Source organism: Schistocerca serialis, chromosome 2 (genome assembly GCF_023864345.2).
Source record: "Schistocerca serialis cubense isolate TAMUIC-IGC-003099 chromosome 2, iqSchSeri2.2, whole genome shotgun sequence".
Lineage (NCBI taxonomy): Eukaryota > Metazoa > Arthropoda > Insecta > Orthoptera > Acrididae > Schistocerca > Schistocerca serialis.
This window is the reverse complement of record NC_064639.1, coordinates 596,738,905-596,761,984: the sequence shown is the minus strand read 5'-3', so window position 1 is coordinate 596,761,984 and position 23,080 is coordinate 596,738,905. Positions and strand designations below refer to the sequence as shown.

Genomic DNA, 23,080 nt, shown 5'->3' with positions numbered 1-23,080 from the left:
TGAGGAGAGGTGTCGATGTCGATCGGTGAGGCCTGGCACGAAGTCGGCGTTCCAAAACATCCCAAAGGTGTTCTATAGGATTCACGTTATCACTCGGTGCAGGAGAGTCCATTACAGGGATGTTATCGTTGTGTAACCACTCCGCCACAGGCCGTGCATTATCAACAGGTGCTCGATCGTGTTGAAAGATGCAAACGCCATCCCTGGATTGCTCTTCAACAGTGGGAAGCAAGAAGGTGCTTAAAACATCAATGTAGGCCTGTGCTGTGATAATGCCACGCAGAACAAAAAGGTGTGCAAGCCCCCTCCATGAAAAACATGACCGCATCACAACACCACCTCCTCTGAATTTTACTGTTGGCACTACACACGCTGGCAGATGACGTTCACCAGGCATTCGGCATACCCACACCCTGCTATCGGATTGCCACATTGTGTACTGTGATTCGTCACTCCACACAACATTTTTCCACTGTTCAATCGTCCAAGGTTTACGCTCCTTACACCAAGAGTGGCGTCGTTTGGCATTTACCGGCGTGATGTCTGGCTTATGAGCAGCCGTTCGACAATGAAATCCAAGTTTTCTCACATCCTGCCTAACTGTCATAGTACTTACAGTGTATCCTGAAGCAATTTGGAATTCCTGTGTGATGGTCTAGATAGATGTCTGCCTATAACACGTTACGACCCTCTTCAATTGTCAGCGGTCTCTGTCAGTCGGCCTGTAGGCTTTTGTGCTGTACTTGTACTTCACGTTCCCACTTCACTATCACATCAGGAACAGTCTGCCTATGGGTGTTTAGGAATGTGGAAATCTCGCGTACAGACGTATGGCACAAGTGACACCCAATCACCTGACCACATTCGCAAACCGTGAGTTCCACGGAGCGCCCCATTCTGCTCTCTCATGATGTCTAATGACTACTGAGGTCGCTGATATGGAGTACCTGGCAGTAGGTGGCAGCACAATGCACCTATTACGAAAAAAGTATGTTTTGGGGTGTGTCCGGATACTTTTGATCACATAGTCTATTTCACTTAGGCTTTATTGCTGACGCGGCGCGATCGCAAATGAGTGTGCTATGTCAGATGGTTTTTTTCGAGACTGGTGACAGATACCACTACCCAAGTCTAAAGACAAATCAATATGTGAGCTGAATTTCATACGCAACAACATATTATATAATTTGCCACAAAACGCAAAATCATAGCGAACTCTGACACAACAAGTGTTAAACGCTCACTTTGAGAGGGCTCTCCGAGCAGTGGCCGACAGTTGTAGACTAAATGTTTCATTAACAGTCAGAAAGCTATTTATGAATTCGGACTGATATTCACTTGTTACCGGTCGCTACCGATATTAGCTTTCAGTATTGTATGCTGAGACTGTCTTCTCTGAACACACCAATAAATTTAGCCCACTGCAAATTCAGTTACCCATCATATGTAATTCCACATGTTACGTCTACTTTTGTTTATGAATAACGAGCATGGACGCACTGAACGTAGCAACATATCCTAGTTAAAGTGGACTGTATGTTTCGCATATCTTTAATTCAGAATGATTTGAAAACCTACTTTGATCATTTTGATACAGGCAAAAACTTCACTTGGCTGATCTATTTCATTAATTTTCCCAGTTTAATATTTTTTTATCGTATCTTGCTTTCGGGCCCTAGCGTTTCTTCACCGTCAGATTGCTGCAACCTAGTAACGACCATGAAGCAAAAAATCTAAATCTGACTATAAGGAAGAGCTAAATGAAAGGGGACTGAAATGAGAGGAAGATCTTGGTAACAGAAACGAAGAGTCATTTGCATAAGATGAGATTAAAAGTTTTACAGATATGTGTGAAAATTTAGGTAGGATTGTGAAAAGTGGTGTGTGTAATACCGTAGTTAACGTTTCAATACGTTTCTATAAGTTATCAATGGGCGGCATATCAAAAATTCAGTATAGTGTAAAGATAGATAGTTTATGTGCTGACAATATTATTGCCACTGCTCACTATCTGCTCCAAACATCTATATGACTAAACGATTATCCCGGAACCAAGACCGTTGCAGGTTGCCTATCTAACAGCTTGCAGGGGCAACAAAATGTAATTTTAAACATATCGCGTAATTATTGGTCGAATTTAAAAACTTAAAATGCTGTCGTAATTTACTCAGTAATAGGTATAATCGTACGTTGAGAGTTTTACGCAATAAGACTAGTATTACATTTAAAAACTGTGTGTTCGCCTAGAGGAAGGGAACCGACGGCGCGCAAGTGCCCGGACTCCAGTATTTGAGAATGAGGGCACTTAGCGACTTCCAGCAAACTTTACACATAATTTCAAACCTTTAAGAAACTTTTTCGCGCTGACATCCCCCCTGCCCCTGTAAAATGACGAAAGGAAAAAGATTTATTACTTACTACATTTTCGCTGTTCCTGCATTAAAACTTCAGCATCAGCCAAGTCGTTTAATTTATTTTTCCTTTACTGGTACCTCTATTCACAACACAGTTTGCAGACAGTATTTACATATATCACTGAATGTACCTGCAAAATTATATCATTGTACGACACATAGTTCAGGCGATACTTGCTTTCGCTTAAAATGGAATGCAAATTACCCAGGCTATATCCATCCAGTGTTTGAGCACGCCTAGCGACTTCCAAGAAACTTTATTCATAGTTGTAAAACTTTTTAAAACTTTTTTTCTCTTACAAGCTTAACATAAAATATTTAGCACATTAATTGTACAAGTATTCCAAGAGGTCCTCAAACGTTTGTACAGATCAACAGAATTAGAAACACACATACAAAGTACCGAAAATAATGAGAATCGGAAAGTAATACAAAATGAGGTGTACCACTCGAGGTATGAAAAAGGGAAATCGCCGGAAGATGCTGTTTCAACAGAAATGACTGACAGTAGAAATGTAGACAGTAGAATGTGTATGTGTGTTTTAAGTGTACCTGTCTGTATCTTAGCGTGTTATCTTTACAGATGGAGGCAATCTGTCTTTTCCTACGTTGTTGACAGTAGAAAATATGCACAAAAAGAACTAGCTAGATTACTTACAGACAGTTAGCAAAAAAAGATCACTACCAGAAAACTGAAAGGGGAAAAACAAGATACAAAAAACTGCAGACTCATCAGTCTCTTGTAAGCAGTATGTAATATTTCGCTACAGTTATCATCAACGACATAGAAGCAATACTGGATTTTAATCAGAGGAAGAGGCTGTATTTAGAAGTAGATACAGCACAATGGGCAGTTTACAAATCGTGAACGACGCTACAGAATGTAGCAATTAAAACGAATTGCCACTTGGCTGGAATTTATAAATTCTGTGAAAGATTTGGGTTCAATGACAATAAAACCTGTACAATCAGTCCATGAGAAATAAGGCATTGATTGAACGTATGTTAGTATAATGAAGTGTTTATACATCAGTACTATAGCTTCCATTGGACTTCATCGGGAGAGTGAGAAATTGAGAATCGCAAGAGGAGTCTGTAGCCCTGGATAAAGTTGTCAGATAATGAAAACGATAAAAGGAGGAAGGGATACGTGTTTAAGGAATACACCGAATCACCTTCGTTTTGCTGATATTGTACTGTTCGCTTCTAGCGCAGATAAACAACAACGAACCGAACATCTTAATACACCAAATTTTATAGTTTACTTGAAAACCTATAACAATAAAACTAATAATGTAAACCAACAACTCGATAACAGAAAAAAATATCAAGTCTTAGAACCAGTGGGCGAATATTTATGAATATTTATATTCAGAACAGTAGAAGACAGTAACTGGCTGGACAGGTCACAAGTAAACAGAACAATGAAAATGGCCTGTAGTGACTTTGGGAAACAAACTAAGATTTTCAAAATTTATCTTAGACGTTTCTGAAAAGGAAAGTGTATATTACTGTGTTTGACTTATGACAGCGAGGCACGAACTGTAAATACGAAAACCATTCAAGAACTGAGCAGTGGATAGATGCACACAGGAAGTTACCAGACGAGCCAAGAAGATAAATGGAAATGTCGTGTGGCTAGGGCCTCCCGTCCGGTAGACCGTTCGCCTGGTGCAGGTCTTTCAATTTGACGCTACTTCGGCGACCTGCGCGTCGATGGGGATGAAATGATGATGATTAGGACAACACAACACCCAGTCCCTGAGCGGAGAAAAATCTCCGACCCAGCCGGGAATCGAACCCGGGCCCTTAGGATTGACACTCTGTCACGCTGACCACTCAGCTACCGTGGCGGACCGCCAAGAAGATGAACAAGTGGATCAGGAAACAGAAGACATAATACTGACTGTAACAAAAGAGAAATTTATGTGGACAGAAGTAGCATGGATAGTAGATTGACCAAGTAGGTCCTTTGTTGGATTCCAAGAGATAGACGGATTAATGGAAGATGTGTAAAAGGCATTAAAAAACATACAACAGCGAAAGAGAAGAGAATGGCTCGAGACAATAATGCATGGAAAAGTTGAAGCAGGTTTTTATGCAGCAGTAGATGTCAAATGGTTGATAGTGATTGAGTCAATTGACATAAATAAAGTCATTATTGTGGTGAAACAATGAAAATAGAAAATCTTGTGGGGGAGGAAATAGACGCAATGAATATCTAAAAAAAGATACAGAAAAATAGTTCATGATTCTGACATAACTGTTTAATTTGTGCTCTAGAGAAAACTAAATATTACAAGAACGGAAAGAAGCCTATATGACTAACATGTTCAAGAAAGAGATCAATAAGAAATGCGCTCACTACAGAGTGAGGGGTAACCAGATATTGCAGCTTTTACACTGCTGTGCAGTCATAAGAGTCGAGGGACATGAAAGGGAAGCAGTGGTTGGGAAGGGAGTGAGACAGGGTTGTAGCCTCTCCCCGATGTTATTCAATCTGTATATTGAGCAAGCAGTGAAGGAAACAAAAGAAAAATTCGGAGTAGGTATTAAAATCCATGGAGAAGAAATAAAAACTCTGAGGTTAGGCGATGACATTGTAATTCTGTCAGAGACAGCAAAGGACGTAGAAGAGCAGTTGAACGGAATGGATAGTGTCTTGAAAGGAGGATATAAGATGAACATCAACAAAAGCAAAACGAGGATAATGGAATGTAGTCGAATTAAGTCGGGTGATGCTGAGGGAATTAGATTAGGAAATGAGACACTTAAAGTAGTAAAGGAGTTTTCTATTTGGGGAGAAAAATAACTGATGACGGTCGAAGTAGAGAGGATATAAAATGTAGACTGGCAATGGCAAAGAAAGAGTTCCTGAAGAAGAGAAATTTGTTAACATCGAGTATAGATGTAAGTATCAGGAAGTCGTTTCTGAAAGTATTCGTATGGAGCTTAGTCATGTATGGAAGTGAAACATGGACGATAAATAGTTTGGACAAGAAGAGAATAGAAGCTTTCGAAATGTGGTGCTACAGAAGAATGCTGAAGATTAATGAGGAGGTACTGAATAGGACTGGGGAGAAGAGAAGTTTGTGGCACAACTTGACTAGAAGAAGGGATCGGTTGGTAGGACATGTTCTGAGGCATCAAGGGATCACCAATTTAGTATTGGAGGGAAGCGTGGAGAGTAAAAATCGTAGAGGGAGACCAAGAGATGAATACACTAAACAGATTCAGAAGGATGTAGGTTGCAGTAAGTATTGGGAGATGAAGAAGCTTGCACAGGATAGAGCAGCATAGAGAGCTGCATCAAACCAGTCTCAGGACTGAAGACCACAACAACAACAACACTGCTGTGCTTCCCGCCCAAGGGATTACAGGTGCCGGCCGGAGTGGCCGTGCGGTTCTAGGCGCTACAGTCTGGAGCCGAGCGACCGCTCCGATCGTAAGTTCAAATCCTGCCTCGGGCATGGATGTGTCTGATGTCCTTTGATTAGTGAGGTTTAATTATTTCTAAGTTCTAGGCGACTGATGACTTCAGAAGCTGAGTCGCATAGTGCTCAGAGCCATTTGAACCATTTTTGGATTACAGGTCGAAGGGACTTAATAGTAATGTAATACATGGTAAGATTATTTAATATGTATCCAGATGATTTATTTGTGTGCTATTATACTAAATGAAACATATATCTCATGAATGTCTTCGTTTCTATTTTTCATCTAGAGCTCACGAGCGGCACAACATGGCAACGGCACAACCTTCGCCGCTGACCCGGCCACCACCACGTCTTACACGACAGCCGTCGATAGCAAGAAGAGCCCGCCGTTCAGTGTTACAGATCTATGACTGAGCCTGCAGCCGAGCTTTCGTCCTACTCCTGTAGGTATCAGAATGACCTGCATCAGTTGGCCTGGCAGATATTCAGATCGCTCGCTGTGGGCTCATGGCCATTTAATAAACGATCTCGCATAACGGTTAATTACACTACTGGCCATTAAAAATGCTACATCACGAAGATGACGTGCTACAGACGCGAAATTTATCCGACAGGAAGCAGATGCTGTGATATGCAAATGATTAGCTTTTCAGAGCATTCACAGAAGGTTGGCGCCGGTGGCGATACCTACAACTTGCTGACATGAGGAAAGTTTCCAACCGATTTCTCGTACACAAACAGCAGTTGACCGGCGTTGCCTGGTGAAATGTTGATGTGATGCCTCGTGTAAGGAGGAGAAATGCGTACCAACACGTTTCCGACGTTGATAAAGGTCGGATTGTAGCCTATCGCGATTGTGGTTTATCGTATCGCGACATTGCTGCTCGCGTTGGTCGAGATCCAATGACTGTTAGCAGAATATGGAATCGGAGGGTTCAGGAGGGTAATACGGAACGCCGTACTGAATCCCAACGGCCTCGTATCACTAGCAGTCGAGATGACAGGCATCTTATCCGCATGGCTGTAACGGATCGTGCAGCCACGTCTCGATCCCTGAGTCAACAGATGGGGACGTTTGCAAGACAACAACCATCTGCACGAACAGTTCGACGACGTTTGCAGCAGCCATAAATGCCCTATGTTTATTTTCGCAGCAGCATCCCAGCTAACGAGAAGGCCGGTTTGATAAAAGAAGAATTTTCCTCAAGGAATTAGGGTAAAAGAGATACAATAACTCACGCTTGCAAAAGAGCGGTCGCAAAATCACCTTGCGGTACCAACCCTTCATACAGTTTTCTGAGTTCAGCCGCAGTTCCTTTGAAAATTATATAGGCGACGTACAGTTAAGCCTTCCCACCCAAGAGTGAGTTGGTTAATATGACCCTTTCGTGGATTATCTTAATGAATCGGTGCATATAATTTTCTCCTACCTGTTCTATGTGAAGCTCTCGTAGATGTTGTCCTTTGAAGTAGCTCTTTTAGTGCATTTTATTCCTCAGAAGATGCAAGCAGGCGATCTATGATTCAAAGTGGTGGCGTGGTTAGCTAATTTATATAAAAGAAATCTCAGTATGCCATTACGATGCATTTATTTGCAATCACCTTACGTAGTACCAGTTTAGTCTTGTTAAACGATTGCTCTCACAATGTTGATAAAATCCGAGAGTATGGTAAAGTCGACTCTCACGTAAGAAGTTCAGAGTATGTCACATGTGCGATTGGCATGCAGCCTAAATCTCTAGCTACATCATAAAATATTGAAGCCCTTTGTACATCTTTGGTAAGCTAACAATAATAATTTTCTTGCTGAATTTACTGTTTTACTGCACAGCGTCATTATTGTAGTGAAGCTCTGATGACCCATAGGCTCCTCCTAGTATAAGTTGTACCAGAAATGGACTGTAATCATTAATATTTAATAAAATAAAATCGACGTTTTTCGCCAGAACACTGGTGGTTCTCCTGCGTATCGACTACTGAGCATGCTCCATTCTCAGGGCTCGCGTTCCTATCTCCACTCTCGTGATTCACCATCGCGCCATATGATTCAGTGATTATCACTGCCTCCATGGGAACCAGATCCCTAATCGCTGCCATCTTTTACTGCAGCACTGCTTAAGGCAGCTAACTGACTTTTACTATTTTCCGACTTCCAGTAAAAGTAAATTGTGAAAAAAAGAAATAAATACACTTCAAAATAGGAGGAACCCCACATACCCCATTCGCTGCTATTATTCAAAATTGGGGTTTTTGAAACAAAATTCCAATTTTGGAAATAACTAAGTCATGATATTATGGATCAGAGGAGAGCATGTGCGTTTTGGTCCTTTCTTCTTTCCTCTGCAGTAAACTTAGGCTTTTCCAAGTCTCAAAAATAGGTGTTACATCTCATCATAATCGGTCCTAAACAAAATTCTCTCTTTTTTTTCATTAAATGATTTCGCTCAATATTTGCCAAATAAAAACGGATTTTACAGGTTTCCATAAGTACCTAAAACCATACTGGATTTCAGATCCAAACCATATTCTCCTTTCATTTCCCATGCTCCCATACTCTCTATACGCATTATCCTTTTTAACATAATGAACGATTAATACACTCCTGGAAATTGAAATAAGAACACCGTGGATTCATTGTCCCAGGAAGGGGAAACTTTATTGACACATTCCTGGGGTCACATACATCACATGATCACACTGACAGAACCACAGGCACATAGACACAGGCAACAGAGCATGCACAATGTCGGCACTAGTACAGTGTATATCCACCTTTCGCAGCAATGCAGGCTGCTATTCTCCCATGGAGACGATCGTAGAGATGCTGGATGTAGTCCTGTGGAACGGCTTGCCATGCCATTTCCACCTGGCGCCTCAGTTGGACCAGCGTTCGTGCTGGACGTGCAGACCGCGTGAGACGACGCTTCATCCAGTCCCAAATATGCTCAATGGGGGACAGATCCGGAGATCTTGCTGGCCAGGGTAGTTGACTTACACCTTCTAGAGCACGTTGGGTGGCACGGGATACATGCGGACGTGCATTGTCCTGTTGGAACAGCAAGTTCCCTTGCCGGTCTAGGAATGGTAGAACGATGGGTTCGATGACGGTTTGGATGTACCGTGCACTATTCAGTGTCCCCTCGACGATCACCAGTGGTGTACGGCCAGTGTAGGAGATCGCTCCCCACACCATGATGCCGGGTGTTGGCCCTGTGTGCCTCGGTCGTATGCAGTCCTGATTGTGGCGCTCACCTGCACGGCGCCAAACACGCATACGACCATCATTGGCACCAAGGCAGAAGCGACTCTCATCGCTGAAGACGACACGTCTCCATTCGTCCCTCCATTCACGCCTGTCGCGACACCACTGGAGGCGGGCTGCACGATGTTGGGGCGTGAGCGGAAGACGGCCTAACGGTGTGCGGGACCGTAGCCCAGCTTCATGGAGACGGTTGCGAATGGTCCTCGCCGATACCCCAGGAGCAACAGTGTCCCTAATTTGCTGGGAAGTGGCGGTGCGGTCCCCTACGGCACTGTGTAGGATCCTACGGTCTTGGCGTGCATCCGTGCGTCGCTGCGGTCCGGTCCCAGGTCGACGGGCACGTGTACCTTCCGCCGACCACTGGCGACAACATCGATGTACTGTGGAGACCTCACGCCCCACGTGTTGAGCAATTCGGCGGTACGTCCACCCGGCCTCCCGCATGCCCACTATACGCCCTCGCTCAAAGTCCGTCAACTGCACATACGGTTCACGTCCACGCTGTCGCGGCATGCTACCAGTGTTAAAGACTGCGATGGAGTTCCGTATGCCACGGCAAACTGGCTGACACTGACGGCGGCGGTGCACAAATGCTGCGCAGCTAGCGCCATTCGACGGCCAACACCGCGGTTCCTGGTGTGTCCGCTGTGCCGTGCGTGTGATCATTGCTTGTACAGCCCTCTCGCAGTGTCCGGAGCAAGTATGGTGGGTCTGACACACCGGTGTCAATGTGTTCTTTTTTCCATTTCCAGGAGTGTACAAAGTAATACATGACACATTTTAAATTCAGCTTCTCAAAGAAAAACACGAAATTTGAAACATAATTTTTAAATAGAGTTCATCATTAGTAAGATATCATTCCGTTATATTAATTTAAACATACAAAATTCAACGTTTTATTCACATTGTCTCGGCAGCTTGGTTACGATCCAATTTAATCCAAAAGAGCGTTCTTTAACATTTTATCATTACATAAACATGAAAACTGATGCCTTCATTAGCGACTCATTATCGCTCAAGGTACTCACTGACACTACGCACGGGGTATTTATTCTCCTTTTACTATATAACAGCACTTGGCCATCCCTCGCAACACTTTCACAAGCACTTAAAACTCGACAGTCGTCTTGCTTTGGCACAGACCACTGAGACATTACCTTCATTTGAACCACGTTGCACCATTGGGTGCCATCCCTATACAGTTTTCAGCCGTGCGTGTTTCTTTACTGAACTGGTTTTAAATTCAGCTCCGGTCACCCTGTTGTTATGGCTCCATATTTCCCATGAATTTCATTATAGTTACATTTAATAAAGAAACATATTTTAGACACAACTTACTAATAGGCTTTTACATTTTCATAATACCTGTGTAACAGTTATCATCTACCGCCTGTGCCCCAAGTCGCATGAAGCTGTTTTTCAACTTCCCAAATATTTAATTAATTAATTTCCATTTTTAAGTATTAACTAATTTCTCAATTTAAACTATTTCACAATAAAGCATAAACGATTACAAAACATATTATCATATTTAGAATATATGGTTATAAACATCCTTTAACATTACCACTATTTACAGTTTTGTTAACCAACTCAGTGTTTTGTGATGTGCCGCTGCTTAAGCCTCTATGACATATTGTGTGTATCTGCGTTGACAGCTGGCTGACACCTCCCAAGAGACGGTTAGCATCAAGCATCAAGTCGACCAACTGGCTGATTCGTTTTAAATGCCTGGCTAGACCGTCACATCGCACTCGGTTCATTGTTCTCGCGGTCGTGCAACCCAAGTGGTCTCGTGTATGCTGACAAACAATAGACAATACATTATGCATGATGGCCACTTTCCAGTAAAACCTCCTTAGCCTAACTATGTACATACAATTATACTAAACAGCTAGCTCTTTTAATTCTTCTCTAGTTGTTTACAAAAGAGGTACTTTTTCCAGTATCTGGTGTTCAGGGACAGTTATAATCAGATGTCTTTTCACTAGTTACTTCGATATTTGTTTGCAAAAACACCACTATAGATGCATTTTACTGACTGAGAAGCGGAATGTGACACTTCTACTGCATTTGGATAGGGTACTCAGCTTACTGCATATAGTCCTTGAAAAATTTAGTAAAACTTCCTTTCCTCAGCTTCAGTTGTATATGGGTCCCGATCAGTACAATATCTCCCACCACATATTATTTTGGAGTTATTATTTTATCATACCTAGTCTTCCTATAACTTTCCCGCTCTGTCAGTTTCCATCCTCTGCTTCTCTTCAAAACTCATACCTGTCCTTTTTGGAGAATTTAGTAGGTGGTCAGTCATAGTTTTAGGTCTCTTAACAGTAAGCAACTCGTATCATAATATACCAGTTGCTGAATGTAGTAGCATAAAGTCCCCGTGCAGTTCGCTGGTGATGACGGAAAGTGCTCCCTAGTCTCCCCAAATCTCTCATCACCCTTTCCTAATTCAGACTTGGCCAGACTGATTGTAGCATTGCCGGGGTTTGAAACGCTTTTAACACTTCTTTCACGCTCTTACCAATCACTGGAAGTGTTCAATATGTCTCCACATAAACAGAAATATTAGCTAACAGCTCTTCCCTGAATATGGAATCCAGTTGCTTCGAGTATTGACTCGTTGACCTCTCGATAATTTGCAAACTCAACATTGCTCGAAATTTCTTCTCTGTAGCATCCCTTTCTGCCAAAAATGTCATGTGGGGACTCAGCTTGAACAGCCGGCCGTTGTGGCTGAGCGGTTCTAGGCGCTTCAGTCTGGAACCGCGCGACCGCTACGATCGCAGGTTCGAATCCTGCTTAGGGCATGGATGTGTGTGATGTCCTTAGGTTAGTTAGGCTTAAGTACTTCTAAGTTCTAGGGAAATGATGACCTCAGATGTTAAGTCCCACAGTGCTCAGAGCCATTTGAACCATTCAGCTTGAACGGCTGGTGTTGCTTGACCTCAAATCCACAAGGGTCCCTTCTCAACAGTCTTGGTTTTCCGGAAAACACTCTCTTATACTTTATAACTAAATCCTGTAGCTCTCTTTTCCTGGCTTGGTGTATCACATTAATGTTACCTACTTTAGCCATTATCTCGTTGTCTGTTACTTATAATCCAAGTTTGTTTTCATTATTCCTCCCCTCTTATATAATAATTTCATTGACCTATTTCTCATTGAAAACACTCACACATCATCTTCAGTCACTCTGGACTGGCATGGGAGGTGGCAATATCAGAGGAGTGGTGAAGAGGAGGGTGCACACCTTGAGCATGCAACTGGTGGCGAGTGTTGGTGTTATTCGAGGTGTATCCACTTCATCTGGAACAGGGACTGTGCACAGGATGATTACATGTGAAGTAAATGTGACCTCAGGCAAAGTGTCCCTCACACAGACAAAGAGTGATCCATCTTGGAGCTTAAGGAAAAGCTTGTTGCCTGGGCAATCGGAAGTGTTGACAGAAAAGCAAATCTCGTCGATTGTAGTCATAGGGGTAACTGTAGGGGAAGGAGGGGAAAAACATTGTAGCCTAGGAGAAGCACTAGAACACACTGGGGGAACAGCAGGTGACAGCTCTTGCAGTGATGGAATGTCACATGTAATATGTTTTTGAACCTGAGGCAGCAGATCATCACACACAAGATCTGAGTGAGTCAAGGCAAGGGAATCATCACATGCATCCACTGAGCGATTGACGGGCATGGGCTAAACACACCCAATATCTGGTTGATGCACAGGCAAAGGGGTAGTGTGCACTGGTTTGGGGTCATTCACAATAGTGGGGAGATCTACTTGAGAGATTGTGGTGGGATGGACTCCCTGATCATCCAAACTGATTTAACCTGCAGAAGTGAAAAACTGTCTGACTCTAGCCATTGATGAGGATGTCCATAGTATTAGCTGTGCAGGCTAGAGTAAGACAGTTGAAGTGCCAGTTTGACAGTGTCATCCCATAATGTAGTAAACTTGCATGAGTCCAAGGCCAAGTGCAAGAAAACTGGTGGGCAGGTGTGCAGTCATGGAGGAGGCATGTGGATGGCAACTATGTGCAAGCGGACACACTCAACAAGAGTGGGGAGGACAGATAGATCAACAGCTGCAGTATCATCGACAACCTCAGCTGGGAGGACTAATGTCTCACTGTACAGGACATTGGCTAGTGAAGTCCATAATTTATCCACACCACATAGCATGCAGAGTTTGTTAGATAACAGTGATTCAAACTGCCTACTATGGTCAGTGGTAATGGATGTAGTGCAACCAAATCTAACTATCCAGAAAGGTGCTAAAGAATCCACTTTAATGTCCGCTACAGGGATCGCCTCCACCCACCGTATAACACAGTCGGTGTGGGACAAGATACATATGAACCCATCATATATGGGTAACAGTCTGACGAGGTCTAGGTGCACATATTGGAAACGGCCTCCAGGGACATAAAATATGCCTAGGGGGCGCTGCCAACTTTGCTGCGCTGACACAACACACAGGCATCAAACCAGACATGGGCCTTCTTCACGCCTGGCCGCACAAATTTTCCTGTGACGAGCTGCGTAGTAGCCTTAGCTCTAGCATGTGAAAGATTAAGTAAAGCAGCAAAAACCCGGTGACATAAAGCAGCAGGGACAATAGGCCAAGCGACGCCCACAGATATGTCACACCATAACAGCCTGACCGAGCCTGGTAGGTTACAAGAAGCTATCTGTAGGTGAGTGGAAGAGTCCTCACACAGATTCTGCAGCTCGATATCATTGTTCTGTAAGCGGAAACGTTTGTTGAAATTAATAGGAGATGAAATAGCATTGACACACAATAGGTAATCAGCCACCACATTTACTGACCTAGAGATATGTCAGATGTCCATCGTGTACTGACAGATGAGATCCTTCTGCTGAAACCTGTGTGAGGGAAGGTCATGGCTGGATTGCAAATAGTATCTGCCAGGGAATGATGATCCATGAAAATTGTTATATACCTTCCCTCGATGTCTTCATGGAAATATTTGACGGCCTCTTAGACTGCAAGAAGTTCTCTGTCAAAAGCCGACCACTTGCCTTGAGGCGTAGACAGCTTTTTGGAAAAAGTTTTGTCACTAATGTGTTGCTTAAGAACCACACCTATAGCGAAATTACTCGCGCCCGTCGTAAGAGAGATGCGACCATCTGACAAGGGGTGGGCAAGAGTGACGGCATTTTCTAGAGATGTTTTGAGATCCTCGGAAGCTTTCATCATATAGCAGACTACTGTACCCAGCGATTACCGGAAGTTTATTTGCCAGCTAATGCATCTGGGGGGGGGGGGGGTGTTGGATAGGTTCTCCCATCGGCATGTTGCATCTATAAAAATTGATGGTCCCGAAAAACCAGCGCAATTTGCGAAAAGTCGCTGGGAGAGTGGTACATCGCGGATGTGGACAATCCAGTCTTGTGGAGGACGTATACTCTCACAGGGGACAGTGTACCCAAGAAAGGTAACAAGTATTTGTAAATATGCCTTGCAGCAGTCCAAAACACTGAAAATGCGTGCACCACTAAGTAGTTGGGCAAAGTCCGTGGAGCAGGAGAGTCGTTTGGAGGTACACGGCAGTCTACGGACGTCTTTGGCTGTAATTTTGGTGAAGTACAGTTTTTCCATTATCTCGGTGAGGCGAGAAGTTCTGCGGTTACAGCTTCTGATCATTACGGTGATCTTGCTTATGCACCAGCGTGTAGGAAAGTGAATTTACATTGGTGAATCACGTGTTCTACTCCGTTGTGGACTGAAGTTACACACTGCTCATTGAGATAGTAGTTCCTTCTTGCTATATAGTACAACGGGGGACGCCAGTCCCTCCGCGCCTAATCACAGATTGCGAGTACATTACAAGGCAGAGCCAGACAGTTTAAGGGCCAGTATTACTACAGGAAGATTTGTAATCATACCGGTATGCCCGTACTTGTTCAGAACCAATTGCGTCAAATAACGTGCAAGGTGCTGACGCAGCAGGAATGGTAAATATACTCGTGTTTCTCAAAGGAACTACAAAAGCGATAGATAACGGCAACAAAAATATGAAAAACTAAATGCAAAATAATATCACAAAAATCCAAACTAGTATGAAAACCTAAATTAAAAAGAACATGATGAGAATTCACAACAGGATGGATGAAGTTAGTATGGATATTAACACAATTAAGACGGAAACAAAATACGTCAAAGACAGGGTAGATACATTGCAACCCAAATTGTCACGCGAAGTAGCAGCGATAAAAAGAACTGCCAATAAAGGAAAATTAATAGCAAGAAACGTGAACCGTACTGCTCTTTCTACTAAAGAGGATACACTACAAACAGCAAAAATAGGAAAAGGGGCAATATATAAATTACAGAGTAGGATAAGATGCATCGAAGAGACGCAATTGCGTGCGAAAGAGACACAGCTGAATGAAGTACCTAATGCGGAATTAGAGCAACTCCGAATAAGCATGAAAAGAGAAATGAAACAGCTAGCCAAAGAAATAAAGTCTCAATGCAAAAGTTCGGAAAATACGGAAACCCAGAGTGACTAGTGTAAGAACTACGAGAACGATAGGAACCAGAACAAATTCGCGTAAAGCACAATCTTGTACAAACGGAAAGTAGCGTGTCAGACTGTAGCGTGATACACAGTAAAGGAATATGGCGTGGCCAACTTTGGCATGGAACATATAACCACACAAAATCCAACAGCCTCGCATGTCGCAAACCACGCAAATAATAACGCCATATTCGACAGGGCCTCCCCCCATGAACCATGGACCTTGCCGTTGGTGGGGAGGCTTGCGTGCCTCATCGGTACAGATAGCCGTACCGTAGGTGCAACCACAACGGAGGGGTATCTGTTGAGAGGCCAGACAAACGTGTGGTTCCTGAAGAGGGGCAGCAGCCTTTTCAGTAGTTGCAGGGGCAACAGTCTGGATGATTGACTGATCTGGCCTTGCAACACTAACCAAAACGCCCTTGCTGTGCTGGTACTGCCAACGGCTGAAAGCAAGGGGAAACTACAGCCGTAATTTTTCCCGAGGGCATGCAGCTTTACTGTATGTTTAAATGATGATGGCATCCTCTTGGGTAAAATATTCCGGAGATAAAATAGTCCCCCATTCGGATCTCCGGGCGGGGACTACTCAAGAGGACGTCGTTATCAGGAGAAAGAAAACTGGCGTTCTACGGATCGGAGCGTGGAATGTCAGATCCCTTAATCGGGCAGGTAGGTTAGAAAATTTAAAAAGGCAAATGGATAGGTTAAAGTTAGGTATAGTGGGAATTAGTGAAGTTCGGTGGCAGGAGGAACAAGATTTTTGGTCAGGTGAATATAGGGTTATAAATACAAAAGCAAATAGGGGTAATGCAGGTGTAGGTTTAATAATGAATAAAAAATAGGAGTGTGGGTAAGCTACTACAAACAGCATAGTGAACGCATTATTGTGGCCAAGATAGACACAAAGCCCACGCCTACTACAGTAGTACAAGTTTATATGCCTACTAGCTCAGCAGATGATGAAGAAATTGATGAAATGTAGGATGAGATAAAAGAAATTATTCAGGTAGTGAAGGGAGACGAAAATTTAATAGTCATGGGTGACTGGAATTCGTCAGTAGGAAAAGGGAGAGAAGGAAACATAGTAGGTGAATATGGATTGGGGCTAAGAAATGAAAGAGGAAGCCGTCTGGTAGAATTCTGCGCAGAGCATAACTTAATCATAGCTAACACTTGGTTCAAGAATCATGAAAGAAGGTTGTATACATGGAAGAACCCTGGAGATACTAAAAGGTATCAGATAGATTATATAATGGCAAGACAGAGATTTAGGAACCAGGTTTTAAATTGTAAGACATTTCCAGGGGCAGATGTGGACTCTGACCATAATCTATTGGTTATGAACTGTAGATTAAAACTGAAGAAACTGCAAAAAGGTGGGAATTTAAGGAGATGGGACCTGGATAAACCGAAAGAACCAGAGGTTGTACAGAGTTTCAGGTAGATCATAAAGGAACAACTGACAGGAATGGGGGAAAGAAATACAGGTGAAGAAGAATGGGTAGCATTGAGGGATGAAATAGTGAAAGCAGCAGAGGATCAGATAGGTAAAAAGACGAGGGCTAGTAGAAACCCTTGGGTAACATAAGAAATATTGAATTTAATTGATGAAAGGAGAAAATATAAAAATGCAATAAATGAAGCAGGCAAAAAGGAATACAAACGTCTCAAAAATGAGATCGACAGGAAGTGCAAAATGGCTAAGCAGGCATGGCTAGAGGACAAATGTAAGGATGTAGAGGCTTATCTCACTAGGGGTAAGATAGATACTGCCTACAGGAAAATTAAAGAGACCTTTGGAGAAAAGAGGACCTGTATGAATATCAAGAGCTCAGATGGAAACCCAGTTCTAAGCAAAGAGGGGAAAGCAGAAAGGTGGAAGGAGTATATAGAGGGTCTATACATGGGCGATGTACTTGAGGACAATATTATGGATATGGAAGAGGATGTAAATGAAGATGAAATGGGAGATATGATACTGCGTAAAGAGTTTGACAGAGCACTGAAAGACCTGAGTCAAAACAAGGGCCCCAAAGTAGACAACATTCCATTAGAACTACTGACAGACTTGGGAGAGCCAGTCCTGACAAAACTCTACCATCTAGTGAGCAAGATGTATGAGACAGGCGAAATACCCTCAGACTTCAAGAAGAATATAATAATTCCAATCCCAAAGAAAGCAGGTGTTGACAGATGTGAAAATTACTGAACTATCAGTTTAATAAGTCACAGCTGCAAAATACTAACGCGAATTCTTTACAGACGAATGGAAAAACTGGTAGAAGCCGACCGCGGGGAAGATCAGTTTGGATTCCGTAGAAATGTTGGAACACGTGAGGCAATACTGTCCTACGACTTATCTTAGAAGAAAGATTAAGGAAGGGCAAACCTCCGTTTCTAGCATTTGTAGACTTAGAGAAAGCTTTTGACAATGTTGATTGGAATACTCCCTTTCAAATTCTGAAGGTGGCAGGGGTGAAGTACAGGGAGCGAAAGGCTATTTACAATTTGTACAGAAAGCAGATGGCAGCTATAAGAATCGAGGGGCATGAAAGGGAACCAGTGGTTGGAAAGGGAGTGAGACAGGGTTGTAGCCTCTCCCCGATGTTATTCAATCTGTATATTGAGCAAGCAATAAAGGAAACAAAAGAAAGGTTCGGAGTAGGTATTAAAATCCATGGAAAAGAAATAAAAACTTTGAGGTTCGCCGATGACATTGTAATTCTGTCAGAGACAGCAAAGGACTTGGAAGAGCAGCTGAACGGAATGGACAGTATCTTGAAAGGAGGGTATAAGATGAACATCAACAAAAGCAAAACGAGGATAATGGAATGTAGTCGAATTAAGTCGGTTGATGCTGAGGGAATTAGATTAGGAAATGAGACACTTAAAGTGGTAAAGGAGTTTTGCTATTAGGGGAGCAAAATAACTGACGATGGTCGAAGTAGAGAGGATATAAAATGTAGACTGGCAATGGCAAGGAAAGCGTTTCTGAAGAAGAAAAATTTGTTAACATCGTGTATAGATTTAAATGTCAGGAAGTCGTTTCTGAAAGTATTTGTATGGTGTGTAGCCATGTATGGAAGTGAAACGTGGACGATAAATAGTTTAGACAAGAAGAGAATAGAAGCTTTCGAAATGTGGTGCTACAGAAGAATGCTGAAGATTAGATGGGTAGATCATATAACTAATGAGGAGGTATTGAATAGGATTGGGGAGAAGAGAAGTTTGTGGCACAACTTGGCTAGAGGAGGGATCGGTTGGTAGGACATGTTCTGAGGCATCAAGGGATCACCAATTTAGTATTGGAGGGCAGCGTGGAGGGTAAAAATCGTAGAGGAAGACCAAGAGATGAATACACTAAGCAGATTCAGAAGGATGTAGGCTGCAGTAGGTACTGGGAGATGAAGAAGCTTGCACAGGATAGAGTAGCATGGAGAGCTGCATCAAACCAGTCTCAGGACTGAATACCACAACAACAACAATTCGACATGGACAACTGCAGCCTGTTAATGCGTACTGCCCCACATCTGTAGAAATAAGGAGTGAACACAGCCGGAACAGCGGACCTAAGAAAGCGCGAAATCCCACCAATGAGAGTAGTTAAAAACTCTGAAGAAAATTTTGACTTCTAACACTTCATTTCAGTCAGAAGGTTCCAACACTATAAAGATGACGTTTATAGGACAATTTAGTTTGAGTTTACCACCCCATCGGCCTCTCAGATACCAATTAGATTTTGTCTGCTCGCACATGGAAGGTGTAACCGCTGAATAGATGAGAAACGTAGCAAGAACTTATAAAACATATGAAGAGTTCCGCACAACGTTCTCAGTAAGTACTGGTCTAGGGAAACACAAGACCGAATTAAGCAAGAGATGATGATGAACAGGAATTTCGAAAATTCAGGGTTCCGCAGTCTGGTCGAGTTTTTTGAAAACATGACGTAAAAGAACCGATTCTTAGATGAACCATGCAGTCCGGCAGAAATTATTCGGCTATGCTAGGTGAAGTTACCAATAACATATCAGAAAATGCTAGCTAGTAGCTGCGGTGACAATATGGAGTTGTTTAAAGGCGCACTCAGAGAATTAGAATTTGCCTTTAACGAACAGCAAAACAAGGACAAAAGGAGTCAAAGAGAAACCCAGAATCTGAATCGGGATAATCAAAACAGAAATAATAGAGGCCAGGCAGGACTGGAACAATGACGGGTACAGACAGCAACAACAAAATCTCCAACGAAACAATCAAACCATGAGCAATCCCATTTGGGAAAGTAATAGAGACAGTAGACAGCCACACAAGCAGAGAGGGAACACATGGAACAATAGTGGACAGTGGAGCAATAGTAGAAACAACAACCGCACATGTATCAATCAGGTATGGCAAGGAAATGGTTGCACCGAGAATGGGCAAGGAGTTGACATTCGTCCACCAAATCACTGACGTGCACAGGTGGCAGAAGTAGGAAACGATGACTGACTAGGCCAGAGGTCGGGCAAGACACAGAAACAGCCCAAAAACAGCATCGTATTCGGTCAGGTAAATATTTTAGGCTATGAAGATGTAGGAAAACTGCTGTTAGAAGAGAAGGAGGGAACAGGTAGAGCGGAAATTTACCTTATGGCCAGAATAAAAATTGGTGACATTAACTGCACTGCAATAATAGATAGTGGGAGTGAACAGTCGGCGATAAGAGACTCACTCTATAACAAGTGTAGAGTCTCTGTGAATGCACCAACATTAGTGGTACAGAAGTCGAATGTGAGAGGCGCACCAATGGGGAAGAGCACAGAGATTTCACAACAGACACAAATCGAATTTGAATGCCAGGAACATAAACTTACGGCAAATCTGTTTGTTATACCAAAATTAACAGCAGACATAATTGTCGAAGTTGACTTTCTCTCTGCTCAAAAGGCGATAATAGATCTGGGAAGAGGTGAATTAACAATGGGGGAAATGACAAAATCATGATCAGATTTGACGAAGGAGCCATAAAGGCAAAAATACCCTCAAACTGCCTAAAATTACAGTTTACGAACCAGTAGACAGGAAAGGACAGTATCCACCACGAAAAGAAAACTCCTGGAACCTCGTACGACAGAAAGGGAGCAATTACGTGAAATTCATGAGGAAATCGACACAAAAATAAGACTACTAAGGAACGTACACGCAGCAGATAAGCAGGGGTTAGAATTGACACTGCACAATAATGCAGAAGTCTTTCTACCTAAAACGGGGGCAATAAAAGGATACCAATACCGATTTAATGTGAGGAAACACATACCTTTTGGTGTTCCACACAGTGCCAGAAACAGATCGCCCTGAGCGATTAGAGGAACTGCTCCAGAAATTCCATGGGATTCCGGTTTTTACCTCATTGTATATGAGAACTAGCTTTTGGCAGATAGAACTCGATCCTGCATGCCGCAAATATACTACATTTATTGCATTTGGACAGCGCTTCCAATTTGGATAAAGTATTTCATCTGCAGCATTCATCAGAAGTTTTAGTAGCATATTAAGTTCTAACCAGAAAGAAAGAATCACATATTATCTCGACGACCTACTCATAGTTGAGAGCAAGTGGGAAAGACATAATGCACTACTGGGAGGAATGCTAGGCAGACTAAGACAACATGGTGTGATTGCAGATATTAGTAAATTGTGTTTTGGGAGCAGTCAGGTGCACTTTCTTGGTCACGTCATAACTAGTGAAGGGATCTCTCCCGATCCAGAAAGCACGGCAGCTATTGCAGAATTTGCAGCTCCAAGAACTAGAAAACAACTAACGGGATTCTTAGGAGTTATCAATTTTTACAAAAAACTCATTTGTGTCACTTCTTTGGCTACACCTCGCATCTGTCAGTTGACAAGCAAAAAGACGCCCTGGGTATGAGATGAATGCGCAGACCGTGAGTTTCATGCTCTCAAATCGGCACTTGTTGCTGCTCCTGCACTGTCGCACCCGGATTTGTCTCAGGACTTTTGCATGGTGATGGATAGGGGCCGGCCGAAGTGACAGAGCAGTTCTAGGCGCTACAGTCTGGAACCGCGCGTCCGCTACGGTCGCAGGCTCGAATCCTGCCTCGGGCATGGATGTGTGTGATGTCCTTAGGTTAGTTAGGTTTAAGTAGTTCTAAGTTCTAGGGGACTGATGACCACAGCAGTTAAGACCCATAGTGCTCAGAGCCATTTGAACCATTTGATGGATAGCGCAAAGACAGTATTAGGGGTGATGATTTTCCAGGAGTACGAGAAAAACAGAAAGAGAGCACATAATCTATCGCGTCTGGAGCAACTTTCTGAGCGAAGGAAGTTATTCTGTAACGGAACTCGAGACATTAGCCATAGTTTGGGACTTTCAAAAATTTAGTTATTTCCTTTTCGGTAGGAAAACGAAAGATTATACCGATCATAAGGCCCTTGAATTCCTGCTGGCGGTCAAACTCTCTTATGGAAGACTGTCGTGCTGGATTACTGCTACTACAAGAGTATGAATTCACAACCGTGCAATTGCCAGGGTCCACTAACGTCATTGCCGATACACTGTCGCGTTCACCCGTAGGCACAACAGAGCAGGAAGCGGAAGAACTAGATCGTGAACATTTTTTGTTGTTTTACCTCTGCAAGGTGGCGTTCGAAAACTTCATCACTTCCACGATTCAAATTATAAGGACAGAGCAGGACAAAGATCCCAACTTACTGGAGATAAAGAGAAAATGGAGGGATCGTGCCCAGGCAAATATACGCCAACATTACCTCCTTAGAAATGGAATTGTCTTTTACAGATCAAACGTGGACAAGTCATTGTGGGTGATGTGTGTGCCAGAAGAAGTTATTAATAAACTCATATGGTACATAAGAGGGTCGTCATGTGTAATAGGCAAGACATCTGTCCAGATCATCAAACAGGAATTCCAAACTGTATCAGGATCCATTGCAAGAACATGAGATTTGGGCAGGAGGTGAGAAAAATTGGATCTCATGGTCGAGCGGCTGCTCATAAGCCACACATCACGCCAGTAAATGACAAACGACGCCTCGCTTGGTGTAAGGAGCGTAAACATTGGACAATTGAACAGTGGAAAAACGTTGTGCGGAGTGACGAATGACGGTACACAATGTGGCGATCCGATGGCAGGATGTGGGTATGGCGAATCCCCTTGAACGTCATCTGCCAGCGTGTGTAGTGCCAACAGTAAAATTAGGAGGCGGTGGTGTTATGGAGTGGTCGTGTTTAGGGGGCTTACGCCCCTTGTTTAGCGTGGCACTATCACAGTACAGGCCTACATTGATGCTTCCCACTGTTGAAGAGCAATTCAGGGATGGCGACTGGATCTTTCAACACGAACGAGCACCTGTTCATAATGCACGGCCTGGGCGGAGTGGTTACACAACAAT

At 43.0% G+C, this 23,080-nt stretch overlaps 1 protein-coding gene across 2 annotated transcripts in view; it reads left to right on the top strand.

Moving 5' to 3' along the window:
* LOC126457623 (uncharacterized) overlaps positions 1-23,080 on the top strand; it is a 49,788-nt gene that overhangs the window by 6,752 nt on the left and 19,956 nt on the right. The window contains exon 3 of one of the 2 annotated variants that reach the window (XM_050094083.1): positions 6,139-6,294. The exons of the other annotated variant lie outside the window; for it this stretch is intronic. The gene's annotated coding sequence lies outside the window, so the exon portion shown is untranslated. The remainder of the gene's footprint in view (positions 1-6,138; positions 6,295-23,080) is intronic. 2 annotated transcript variants of the gene reach the window in all.